The 14836-nt window shown below is 32.1% G+C and overlaps 1 pseudogene; it reads left to right on the top strand.

The window, feature by feature from the left end:
• Positions 1–9928: 9928 nt before the first annotated feature.
• LOC124358120 overlaps positions 9929–14836 on the top strand; it is a 28807-nt pseudogene continuing 23899 nt past the window's right edge.

Here is a 14836-nt window from a genome sequence, read left to right as displayed (position 1 = left end):
TTTAATTTTTCATTAATGTTTTGTAACTGAGCCACATTAAGACCACTTTGACGCAGTACCTGGACTGAATGTGTCTCACATACCAACTGGTAAACAATAAGAGAGACATGGTAAAACCAGCTATTGGTATTTCCAAGATTTCCTAATGGCCTTCAGTCAGACAAAGCAAAACCTTTTAAAATGCTATATTAATCATGGTTGCTGATGTTTTTTGATTATTTAATAACGTTTTATGATTTTGTGTCCTAAGTTCTCAACATAGCTAGTGAGTAAATGTTTTACCTGTTTTACAGTAACTTTAAGTGTAATTTAAACAGTGGAAATTTTATAAAAAATTCAAACTTTACTTGGCCACCATTAACTTTACTTAGGTAGAGTAACGTTAGAGACGTCTAGTTTACGCCATTTTTCATCTTTTTATAATACTTTTAAAATTTGCTAAGAATTCCTATTTAAACCATTTAACTTACCCCCAAAATAGTTTTGGGGGAGTCAAAAATTGTCAAAAAAAACTCCTCAGTTGGTCATATAAACAACTCCTGAAGTAAATCACTCCATCTCTATTCATAAAATTATAAATAAGGGGGTGGGACTTTTAAGACACCCTCTTTCACTTTCATATATGTATCATATTTCTGGAAGAAAGCAAACCAGAAAAAATCTTTTAAATATTGTAAAATGACTTGTTTTTTGAAAAAATTTTATAAGTGTGGTATGCCAAAGTTTGTAAGAAATCTTCAAATTTGAACCCTCTCAAATTAAAAATAGTTCAGACTTAAATTTGACATTGAGTAAATCAAAATTACAACGAATTATTCTCAGAAAATATTTGTCATTGGATTAAACAGATTCCCTACGGCTGAGGTAACATTTTGTAACCTTGCAAAATGTTTGATACTTTTTTCCAGAAATTTAACAAAGTTTTAATGATTCAAGACTTTAAAATTTAACGTGTTGAACCACGATTGGCCCCCACTAAACTCTTACCTAACGTCATTAATCTCTATGAATTTAAATTGGCGCGAGAATATAAATCAACTTGAGTGACCGCTATATATATATATATATGCTCTTATCAAAAATTGTTTATGGAAATATAATTTTATACTAAGACTACTGATACTCACATAAAAGTAATATAAATTTTAAATAAAACAATTAATTCTTATATAGGTGTTAAGGAACGTGGAGTAAAATAAGAGCTCCTTTTTATTAGTTTTTTTTTTTTAACAAAGTAATACAATTGCATTTGTATTACTTAAATAAATTTTACATTTCCTCCTGGGTGGAATTGATTAAGTAAAGTAATTTATTACAAATTATTAATTCATGATGTCATACATCATAGCTATCTCGTACATCGGAGTCATGTAGAACTCTCGGTTGCCTCTGTGAGACAACGCCAACTTTACCTAAGTGTTATCTGATATCCTACAACTAATGATGTCGTTTTTCACCGGCAAACTGCACAACTTTGCCCGTTAGTATTCTTGACGTTTCGCTCGTTTTCCCATTATTTTCATATTACGAAACTTTCTATTAAACATACTAAATTGAAAGGCGAGTATATTACTAATACGAGGGACCGATAATTTCTTGTATGAACACGTAATATATAAGATAATCGTTTACAAAGTGTGATAAAATTATGTTACACTAGGACTAGGCAGTGTCCTGCTGGAATTCACAATGACCACAGTTTTGAAATCAATTTACGAAACAGTTTTTTTTTTTTATAATTATTACAGATTACTAATATTTTTTAGTATTTAATATAACGAATTTCTGAAATCAATTAAAAAATTCAATATTACCTTTTATTTCCGTAATTAATAAAATTGTACATTTCTGAAATTAATCATAAGTCTCGGTACCATTTGAAATCTACAAGTACATTTCTAATCTGGAAATTGCACTAAGAGATCATGAATTTTTAATGAATAAGAGTTATAAGTTTGTTGTTGAAACCATGTGCAGGAGAGGAGCCTATAGCTATAATACGTTTATTACTACTCTAGTATTTTATAATTCAATATTATTTATTTCGAAAACTGTCTTTTCAAGAAGGACATAAACTGTTAAAGGATTTTGAAGCCCTTGTGGATTTATTTTTTATATAAAATATGGATGATATAAAACTTTCAAGATAGTCTACTCCAGTAATAAACATTTCTACATTAGAATGTTCAGCGCAATTTCTAGATTAGAAATGTAGGTGAAATCTAAGTAAGTTTATACAATAACAGAAAACCCCGTGTTCTTGTTAAAATTTTCTGGTTCCCAGAACCCTTCAACAAAAACATACTAATTGAAAAAACAAACAAAAAGAACCCAAACCAAGAATTAAAACACATTACAAAAAAGAATTTTAACAAATAAATACCATAAACAACAAGATTCCAATCAGGTGTATGTAGAATATTTGCAAATGTTTACATATAGCTGAAAATTTATATAAAAGAAAATATAGAGAATAACCTTCATTGTGGCATACCTTTAGTGTTCATTCACCCATCTGGTTACCTTGATTTTCAAATTAGTTTATGTGTAATTTCAACATTTCTTAAATTGACCAGATTATTAATTTGGTTGGAATTTGAGTCTAAATGGTTAATTCCTTTTAAGTGGAGGCAATTCTCTAATTTATTTTTATTGTGTTGAATACAGTAGTATGTGCAGATAATATTCATAATTTATATATATATATATATATATATATAATATTATATATATATATATATAAAATTATGAATATTTTATATATATATATATATAAAATACTCAAATGACAATAAAATAGCAAATATAACATAAGCGGCATTTGCGTCCTAAATTATTAAATATTACAAATACAATTTCAAGAAGGTAATATTTAGTTTGATATTTCATTTAACTACTTGGAATGAAGTTGTTAAAAAACTGATTTATTACCATACAGCACACAATATAAGTTCATTAGCGGTAGATTTAAGAATCGTACGATAGATGCTTTTGCCAAGCTGCAATGGAAAATGATTCATTAAATGTAACAATTCAAATGTAATGATTCAAACAGATATTAAAAGTGCTAATAAACGGTTAAGTAATAGTGGTGACGTAAACGATGGAGCAGGAAAAGATACATTTTTCACATCTCGCAGGATGACATGTCGTAACGGAAGCGACCGGCCATGTTTTATCAGTCGTTCCTGTTGCTCTGAAAGTTTACATTAGTTTGCATGAAACTTGATATACCTGTATCTTTAGATTCCTGGTGTCATAAGATTATTTGCGATATAATAACTCAATTGATTATATTAATGACATATGTATTAAATAAGTCAAATGAATAATATGGTATAGAATAATATAAAACATATATGTAAATTCTTCGTAACTCATGTGCCTGCTGAGTGAGAGAGAAACGTGTACACTGAAAGATATACAGGACGTCTCGTAACTCTCTGGACAAATGTATATTACGCCATTGCTCAGGTAAGGACAAACATATTTCACCATGTGAACATGGGTCTTTGATGCTTAGTATCTCATTTGTCTCTGTGTATGTTTTTATAAAAAAATATCTGAAAAAGTAATAAACGAAATAATACCAAATTTGGATTAAATGTTTACAATAACAAGGCTAGTTACTGAAAAAATGTAATGAAATTATCTTTAGTATTTTCAAAATGGCGATCATTAATACTTTTAAATTTTGAATATCTTAAAAACTAGCATTTTCCCTCAAGTATTACAAGAATAACACTTTTAGAGGGGATTTTCACAAATCTAATAACACTAAAGTTATTTAAATGGAATGATAAATCACTCATTTTGAGCAGATTTACTGTGACAAGACATGCCCAACATTGAGAGCTGCCGTTTCACCAGTTTTTGTATAGTCTGCTATTCACTGAGAACCTCAATGTGGGCCTTGTCTTGTTACAGTAAATCTGCTCTAAATCAGTTATCTATTATTCCATTTAAATAATTTTTAGTGTCATTAGATTTGTGATAAGATTTTCTATAAAACCGTTATTGCTGCGTGGTACACTTTTGTCCAGAGAATTACAGGACACCCTTGTATAATACATTTTCCTTGTAAGTTTTTGGTAGATGCACAAGAGAGCCTAAATAAACATATTGACTTTGAGGCACAGAGAGGTTTTATTTTCTGCAGTGCCTTTTGTCCTTTTTATCAACTCATAAAATATAACTAATCCGAAGTTACTCTAACCACCATAACTTGTTGTAATTTTATCTATGTCTTGATTGTGGGCAGGTTAATGAAGGGTATTTGTAGTTTGGATATCGCTAAAAGACAATCTAATATGAATGTTAAAAAAACTTAACTAATCAGAAGGTACTCCAGTCACCGTGACATGTAACTATAGAGACATGTCTATCTTGAAGGTTGACAGGTTCATGAAGGGTATTTTTAGTTTTGATATCGCTAAAAGACAATCTAATATGAATGTTAAAAAACTTAACTAATCAGAAGGTACTCCAGTCACCGTGACATGTAACTATAGAGCCATGTCTATCTTGAAGGTTGACAGGTTCATGAAGGGTATTTTTAGTTTTGATATCGCTAAAAGACAATCTAATATGAATGTTAAAAAACTTAACTAATCAGAAGGTACTCCAGTCACCGTGACATGTAACTATAGAGCCATGTCTATCTTGAAGGTTGACAGGTTCATGAAGGGTATTTTTAGTTTTGATATCGCTAAAAGACAATCTAATATGAATGTTAAAAAACTTAACTAATCAGAAGGTACTCCAGTCACCGTGACATGTAACTATAGAGCCATGTCTATCTTGAAGGTTGACAGGTTCATGAAGGGTATTTTTAGTTTTGATATCGCTAAAAGACAATCTAATATGAATGTTAAAAAACTTAACTAATCAGAAGGTACTCCAGTCACCGTGACATGTAACTATAGAGCCATGTCTATCTTGAAGGTTGACAGGTTCATGAAGGGTATTTTTAGTTTTGATATCGCTAAAAGACAATCTAATATGAATGTTAAAAAACTTAACTAATCAGAAGGTACTCCAGTCACCGTGACATGTAACTATAGAGCCATGTCTATCTTGAAGGTTGACAGGTTCATGAAGGGTATTTTTAGTTTTGATATCGCTAAAAGACAATCTAATATGAATGTTAAAAAACTTAACTAATCAGAAGGTACTCCAGTCACCGTGACATGTAACTATAGAGCCATGTCTATCTTGAAGGTTGACAGGTTCATGAAGGGTATTTTTAGTTTTGATATCGCTAAAAGACAATCTAATATGAATGTTAAAAAACTTAACTAATCAGAAGGTACTCCAGTCACCGTGACATGTAACTATAGAGCCATGTCTATCTTGAAGGTTGACAGGTTCATGAAAGGTATTTTTAGTTTGGATACCGCTATAAGACAAGCTAATATGATTGTTAAAAAAACGTGACTAATCAGAAAATACTCCAGCCACCATAACATGTACACGTTGAATATAGGTTCCTCTCCTATACAAATAAAAATTAGATGTGCTTTGCCCTTCCTTGTTGTTTTTCATTGATATTTAAATTACGAGACATTTTTACCGAACCTTTCAAAAGTCCCATCACTTGTGCAATACTAGTAAGTATGCATTGTGTTTGTCTTTATGGTTTATTTTAATATTTAAGAAGCTTTCATTAATAAAATATTAGCCCCAAAGATATCTACAGGAAATATCCTGTTAGTTAGTGTTTATTATAACTTTTTTAAATATTTTATTTTAAAATTATGATCAATTCAAATGACACTCGCCAAAATATTAGGGACAGTTCCCACATACTAGACTATACTCTTGAGTCTACATTGACATTCAGTGGTCATCTAGTCATCTTTACAAATCTCATAATATCTGGGTACCCGTCTTAAAGGTACAAAACACCAGTTATTTCTCTGCTTGAATGGGGGCAAAAAAATAACTTGACAAATAAACGCTTCAAGATGTAGCAAAGAACAAACTAACCCCATTTAACTTATCCGGGACAGGGAGCTGTTACTTTGCCGCAAAAGATCAAAGAGAATGTTTAGAGAGGTTTACAGCAAAGTTACACAGTTTGAAGAGTATTTGAGTGCCGCAGTGTTTGGATGATTTGAATATTATCAGGTGAAAGTTTCATAGGCGTTATGTTCCTGTAATACAAAGACTGGGTAGCCTACGTATATAATTCGTTTAAACTTAGCTTGGCTTTCAACTTTTCTTTTATAATACTAATGTGTTGAAATAAATTTAAGGAGTATAACAGCTGAGATATGACTTTTATTTAGTAGGCTACTAGCTGTTTCCCGCTGCTTTGCACCCTTTTCGTAAGCTTTCCCCGTGTAAGTGAACTGGTTTAATTGAATTATATTTACAACGCCGATGTAGAGTTTGCCTTGTTGCCACGATCAAGAAAATATGTTTATGTTTATAGCCATTGTGCACGTACATGCACTTTATTATAAAGTGGTCTAACACTCAAACTTTAAGTTCAATCAGAAATGTATCTTAAAGACAAATATACATAATAACTTAGCGCCTTCAAATAGTGTTTGGCTATGTAATATACGCAACTGTCTCGTAATTGCAGTTTATAGTGTACAGGCACTTTGAAACCTTTTATGTTTTGCAGCGCCGCTTGGTGGTGAGTTACATCAATGGGCATAGCTTATAAACCTTCTCCGTGGAAAAATACATATACATAAAACTTTTCATAATGGTCTGTCTAATATTTTGCGATTCCATAAAGGACAAATACACAAACATTCAATATATATATATATATATATATATATATATATATATATATATATATATATAGATTATAACCTTAACTAAAATGAACGGAATGAAACTGGAAAAATGAAGAGGCATCGTTCAGGAAAGCTGTTTACTGACATAATATTATAAGTACATGTCTAGTATTATGTAAAAATGCTAATTATTTCATAATGCAAAACTGAGAATTTTTAAATTACTGTTATCAATGTATATTTAAAATATTTATTTTCTTGAAAATGTTCGATTTGTTACTATTTGTATGATGATTACCGAACTCGGTTTATAAAATAAAGTATAAGGTACGTAATTTAATTAAAGAATATATTGTTGTAAGCTATGTTTTACCTATGTATTCTAAAACTTATAAAATGTATTTAAAATCTATTCCGAGTCTTTTGAGGCATCGTATCGTATCATTATAATAACAAGTATCATTTTAATTTATCTATAATGATATTTTTTTGTATAATAACGCTGTGTACAGTATTTTACCAAGCTATGTTAAAACTAAGAAGCCCCCTCTAACACTTAACCTGGGGACCAACAGCTTTAATGGTGACTTCCGAACCACCACCAATGGCCGGGCAGGCGGGTTGCTTGCAAGGACAGGATCGCTCAGCGATCACCCATCAAGCAGCAGCCACGCTCGACGTTGCTTGATTTTATTTTATCTTGCGATAACCGACGTACCCACTACACTTCACCATTGGCAACTCATATTATGTAGCTTGATTTAACGATTTCATTCATATACAAGAAGCATGAGCCGATTGGGAGTGCCGATGGCCGAGTGGTCTAAGACGTTGGACTTTGAGTCTGAGTTAGAGAAAGCGCAGGTTCGAATCCTGTCTGTGACCGTTGCACTTTTTATCAGTACCATCGACCTTGTACTGTATCGACTCTCCCCCTTATTCTGTTTGATGATAAGATCCTCGCACAGGCCAGTGGGCCATGAGGACGGGCACAGAATAAGGCATAAAAGGAGGATCGGCTTCTCCTTTTTTATTTAACCTTTTAGTGCCAAGCATAATTTGTTACAGTTATACTGAAAGTGCCAGGCCTTCACACACCTGTCTGTACCAAGATTGCCAGCCACTTTTGGCCAAAAATTACTCATTTTCTTTAAAAAACTCTAACTGGACCATTTTTTAAGATAAATCCCTATTTCTTTTTTTATATTACTCCTAGATAATTGTATTTTTTCAAAATTATAATTAATTATACAACCAAATTTGTTTTATTTATTTTTTTAAGGTAAAAATACTTAGTAAAAAAATAAAAAGAATATATATTTTTTGAGTTTGACTTGAAATACAGTACAGAAAAAATCACATTAGCACAACATTAGGTACATGACTCAATTCCTCATTTAATTCTGAACAAAATCTCAAAATTTGAAAATGCTAACTTAAAAAAACATGTAAAATTTTACTTACCAGGAAAATATTCCATTTTGTGAATTAAATGTCAACTAATGTTTCTGGTTACTATAACAATATTAGTTAGTCAACCTTGCAAATATTTTCACTTTTCATTATCGTATCTTGTTTTTTGAAAGAATAAAAATTAATTGTTCACTTATAAACACTAAAAATAACAAGTAACTATTTACATATATGTACACATAGAAAAATCATAAACAAAAAACTCAGCAGAAGTGTGAAGGGTAACACTTTTTGTGCACCCCTCTCTTGCACTTAACACACATATACAAGGATTTTTTTCTTTTTCCTTCTCCTTTAGGGCTCTCAACACTACAAACACAACAGTTTTTTTGCTTGTTTTTTTTACTTTTTTAAAAAATTAAAAAAGTAAAATTAAAGTAAATTAAAAAAAATTAAGTTAAACAAAGTAATAATTGGAAAGATTGTTTTATTGTGATTCCAAAAACACTACTGATATGTTTATTTTAATTACTAAATATATTTTTAATCTTTTTTTTACAAAACGTCCTAAAAATAGGACGCTGGCAATCTATGCATAAACTGCCGACGTCCTAAAAATAGGACGCTGGCAATCTTCATACAATTATCCAACGTCCTAATTTTAGGACGTTGGCACTAAAAGGGTTTTAAAAAAAAAAAAAAAAAAAAAAAAAAAAAAAACACACACACATTATATTGCCTGTAAAATAGCTTACGCTTGATCCATGATTTTCAATTACCATAATATATTAATAACCAGCTGTAGTGAAATGACCGTGGGTTTACCTCATACCAACAATGATAAATCTCAAACTCTTTTATGCCATTATTTTTTATCACAGCGTTATTGGATATGTCTAATTTTAAAGATACGAGTATGATTAGGAAGTATCCAAAGTCTTTAGTTTTTTGAATTGTTATGTTCTTTTTTAATATTCAAACTATAAAGTTTAAAAAGGATAGAATTTTTTTCTAAATAACCTATAAAAATATCGAACAAACTAAAAATCATTTGGATGCATATTAATTATATGTTTCAAATTACACCTCTTCCACAATACTACGACTAAAATAAGGTCACAAAAGTGCATGAGGTTTAAAATTCCTCTTATAATAAATAAATAAAAATGTCTTTATTGGTCGAGCGTTTATCAAAGTACAAACTCTGCTTTTCATGACAACTCCTGTCAAAGTGTACAAAATGCATCATACATAGATCACACAATAATAGACTATAATTACGAGTAACATTTATCAACTAAATATGCCCTAAATAACACTTTTCTTACATTTTAAGAGGCTGAGGTTTTTTATTGCAGTAGGCAGAGCATTATATTTTTTTGGTCCAAAGTGTCTAAATGCCTTTTTCCCTGTCTCTAAACTTGTCCTCGGTAGGTTTAATAGACCATCCTGTCGAGTACAGCGCTGACTCACCTCGTGCCTAAAAACCAGCTTTCTCCTAAGATATTCTGGCCTTCCCGTCTGAAGAACCTTATGAATCAGCTTAACGGTTTGAAGATGGGAGCAACCCTCTAACGACATCACCTCAGCACTTAATCGGTACTCGCTTATGTGATTAAACTTCCTCAAACCGTAAACAAATCTCAGTACCCTATTCTGTAAGCGGGTGAGAACCATCACGTTTTCCCGTGTTAAACAAAAAGCAAAGGTTGGAAGGGCATATGTCATTACAAGCCACCACTTGTAATATGTTATTACTTATGGGGTTACAAGCCACCAGTAAGTAGCCTACATACGACTTAAGGAAAAGATTATATTTAAAATACGTATGTTGAAACCTTTACCTATAAGGATGTAAAATATACAAAATAAAAATATTATGAACAAAATTATCTATTTTACATGCAATTGACTAAGGTGAGAATTTCACACATATATTTACGTTATAGAACCGGAACCGGACACAGGATGTCATTTTTTAGATAACAGCAGATAACCTAAAAGGTAATTTTGACACGGTTCAAGATTAGAACGTTGTCAGATCAAATATTTTGGCAGCTGTCAAACAGCGTGGAGCCGCCTCGGTAGATAGCGTAGGAGTGTAGAGATAGTAGCCTATGTGTCACTATTGAGCTAATATTTGGACGTGTCAGCTTTCTAAGTAAATTTTAATAAGAGTAGATAAAAAGCTAAACAATGTGGTTAGTGTCACATCGTGCTCATCCCGATGAGGAACCTCCCCCAATATTAATTAACCTTGGACCAATCAGGCAACTCAAATATTTACTCTCAAGATTGGTTTTCATCTCCCACGCTAAAAACATACTTTTTTATTGGATACAGCTATTTTGTATCATTTACTCATAGGCTTTTTCACTTTAGGAGATTCTGTCCCCGGCAGGCATTTTTTCTTCAGGTAATTGTAATGAGTTTGTCAATAACGATTGCCAAAGAGTGGATTGTTTAAAAATGGAAGGATCACAATCTTTGCCAAAGCTTCCGACATTAACATACATTAAAAACGATATTTTGAATCAGCTACTGCCATTAATACTACGGAGTAATAGTCTTTGTAATTGAAAAAACATGGAACCACTTCTTATCGGGCAGATTATTGCGAACGTGCTTGCCATCAACAGCACCTATGCAATGGGGAAAGTTGGCGTTTTTTTTCAAAATCAGAAGCGATTGTTTCAATATAATCTTTAGTAAGTTCAAGGTATACACGCTTTCTTCATAACTAACCAGATGGCTTGGCATACTTCTTTTATTATTTTCCTGTGCAGTGGAAATCCCAACTCTGAAGGAATAATGCAGGTCGGTTAAAGGTGCATCCGCTCGCTAGATACCTGAAAAAAATAGTTTAGTAGGAGTATGGTGATTTATGAATATTTTAAAAACAAAAAACTATTATACCGGTGCATTTGGACATTAACCTGGACAATGAAACAACAGCTGAAATTTGGCGATTTTCTACCAAATGAAACGGATTTGTTCGTAAGAGTCCTCTTGTCAGAGAGTATATTTGTAAATGAATTCAATATGCCACATTTCCCTAAGCGCAGTGTTTACATATTTTCAAAGGTCTGGACGATATAATCTTGTGACACGACGCCAAATTATTATAGTATTAATAGTATGTGAGACTGGTGTCTTGCATTTCAACATGGATTTCCTGACATTTAAAGCGAAACAAAACTATTCCTCCTACAATAAGATGCTTCGCCACACAGATGTTTTATAATATCCTAAATCACGGTCGTTGTCCTCGGTGGCTTTTTTTATATTTTGAGTGTGTTGTATTGGATGGTATACCTACCATCTTCACCAAATTTGAGCCTGTTTATTTGAAATCCAGGTTGATGTTTCTTTTGTCCAAATGCATTGGTCTACATTTATATTTTAATTGTTTCAGGAAAAGAAGTAATAAAGAGATGGGGCAATCTTCGGGGACGCATTCTCGAAGTCGAAGAAGAAACTAGCAGAGTGTAAGAAAAGTGGAGCTGGTGCCCATAATATTAAAGAAATACATCTACGCTGACCAGATGCAATTTTTAAATAAATTATACCAGTCAAGGGAAGTTTGCAGAAAGTTTAGAAGTTAGGACAGACAACAATGAAGACAAAGCTGATAATAATCTACCCGAAGCCCAACTACCCCCCAAGAAGCCTACCTTTACGGAGCACAAACCACGAGAAAACAAAAGACGTCGTCAGCCCTGATGAGGTTGAACTAAAAATGATCAAAGCATTAGAAGAACAAAGTCCTCATATTTCTTTTATTCAAGGTCTTTTTCCCCATTTGCACAAGTTCGATGACAGTGAAATTCTTGAATTCCAAATGGGTGTTTTGGAAGTAATTAATAAAATAAACAATAAACGCAAACACACTGCTCAACCTCAACTACTTCCCCCGCAAACATCTTCCTATTATCCGAACTACTATCCCTTTCCACAGTATCAATCATGTCGCACTTCCCCAATTGTCTTATCCCAACCAATTCAGCGTAAATAACAGACAGCTTCCAATCACAGCAACCCCACAACCACCCCAAATCCATCAATCCCCAAATTCATCAATTCCACGAAAATCGAAATCAAATAAATCCACAAAATCCCAGTAAAAGTGATTCAAACCACCAGCTTGAACATCAACAACAAAACCACTGCACAATACTACCAAGATTTTGGCCACACGTCAGCAACCACATCTCCAGAGAAACTATCCATCGGCGAGCCCTTCCCCAGCCGAATCTCCGTATTCAGAAGCCAGTTATGACTTTAATTAATTAGTTACATCAAGTCTTTATCATATTTAAAGTATTCGGTTTCAATAGGTAACATGTAAAAAAATTTAAGTTAATATTCAAAAAATAACTTGTGTGTTTATTTGTTTTCTACAATTTATTGAATCGCTATTTGTACCCCAAAACTCGCAAACTGTAGAGTCCTTGTGATGCGTTTTGAAACATTTTAAAATGATATCTAAAAAAATTGCACTTTTCAATACCTACTTACCTAAAATTTGTTTCCAAAATCAGTTCCAAAATCATAGATAAAAAATGCTCAGAATCTTGGACTTTCTTGTTTTGTTGTTGTAAGAATCTTTTTGGTTTTATTTATTATAGATTTATAAATAAATGTTACAAAAAATATGTAATCACTAATTTTCAGTACATTTGGAAATATCAATGAAAAGTGTCAGGTATATATATATATATATATATATATATATATATATATATATATTAAGTTACTACTTACCCTCAATGTTTAGAGCAAGCCTTTCTCTTGAAGGAACAGAGTTTCTCATTTTAGTATTCTGACGTTGGATTTCATTTTTCCAACTTATCATGGAGTTTGTCAAAGGATTCAATGGACATTCTGAAAAAGTTAAAAAAACTTACAACTATCAAGCCTTAGTTCTTCAAAAAGAGTGTAAAAATGTTCCCGTGTATTCTCTGCTTTGATTGATAGGATGAATCCAAACACTTGCGCTTAATTCTACGTCGCTTAATACGGCGATACAAAACCCACATAGCAACTACTCGTTTAGGATTCATTATTATGAAATAAACTCGTGCCACGACAATAGAGCAACTGATTCTTTGACCGGTAAAGTTCGGTATGCTGTCGATAAAAAGTCGGTCGATTTTTTACCGACCGTCAAAAATCGGTGTGTATGCAACTAGCCTTAATAATACAGTAACATTTGTAACGGATGTGTAAACATCCAACTCTCAAATATTCATTCTTAATTCACTCTTAGTGTAATGCTCATAATTCAAATAATTTATTCGTTTCTACAATAGAAGAAGTCTTTCAGTTGAGTCCGGTAGAATCCAAAACTAACATCGACCTATGGTATACAGTATAGTATTAGTAAACAAAGTTTGCGGCTGAAGGGCCGATGTTTTCTTTAAATTTGCTACTTTTAGCATCAATTCATAATTTATTGAACCCGACATTTGAAAATATAATTAAAATTAAACTATCTGTATATAAATACTAACCAATCCATGAAATGGAAACCTGCATATAAAATTAGTTGAAGATGGTTCAACAAATGCAATCAAAGCAGCGTTCCGTAGACACAAAGAGAAAAACTTAGTCGAGTTAAATTTGAGCAATGTTTACGCTTAATGGAGGTACATGTTTGTATCCGGGATTTAAAAATAATTATAGCAGTTGATAATAGAGATGTAGCCTCGAAAACTGTTTGATATAAATATACAATAATAAACTTCATAACACCTTTTGATAGATTTTATTTTGTAATGTACATTTCGAATTCAACGAATTCATCATCATGAAGTAAAAAAAGTACTTCATTTACCTTAACCAACAGGAACTTGGTGTTGAATTCGAAAGGTAAATTGTACAAAATGAAATTAATTAAAATTTTTAAAAGGTTTATTATTGTATATTTATAGCAGTTGAATCTTTCGTCGTTGCGCTCTTGTTCAAATATCTATGTATACACGGCATTTTCGCTCTCCGAGTCTTTTGGATCTAGAAATATCGTAGATTACTATTATTCTCTTTTTTATAGCATATGCTATACTAAGTTTTTGACGATGGGAGGATTGTGATGGAACAGAATTTTTCCGGACTTGACATCGTCAGTGATACAAAAAGAATCAGTAAAACTACGTTTCGAGATCTGCTATCTGATCTCTTCCTCAGGTTGCAGTTCTCGAAACGTAGTGTTGCAAATTTGTTAGTATCATTGAACGATAAGCATACTCCACCAATCTTCTAACGGAATTCTCAGCACTTGTACCGTATGGACGAAACAAATTTGGTTGGATACCGCTGAGGTTGTAGTAATGAATAATCGATTTTAAAAGTTTACTTATATGTTTAATTGTGGCAAATAAACATAAAAGCAGCACTTCTAAATGTATAAATAATAAATAGTGATAAAGAACTAAATGATATCATGGGTGTTCCAATGTTCTAATGGTTCCACTATTCAATGGGAATTTTGCATACGAACTTAATAATTATTAAGACTTTAGAATCGACTCACGAGTGCGGGCGTCAGCATCTTGGTTCGACATTGCAGCTGTAGTCGGAAAAAAGTGAATATTTGTAGATTAGAAGTCTAAAAACGAAGTTGAAATAAGGGACTGGCAGTTAAATCAGAGACTCGGTTGAACTCGCGG

The sequence above is a fragment of the Homalodisca vitripennis genome, chromosome 3, assembly GCF_021130785.1.
Source record: "Homalodisca vitripennis isolate AUS2020 chromosome 3, UT_GWSS_2.1, whole genome shotgun sequence".
Lineage (NCBI taxonomy): Eukaryota > Metazoa > Arthropoda > Insecta > Hemiptera > Cicadellidae > Homalodisca > Homalodisca vitripennis.
This window is presented reverse-complemented; position numbering and strand designations above follow the sequence as displayed.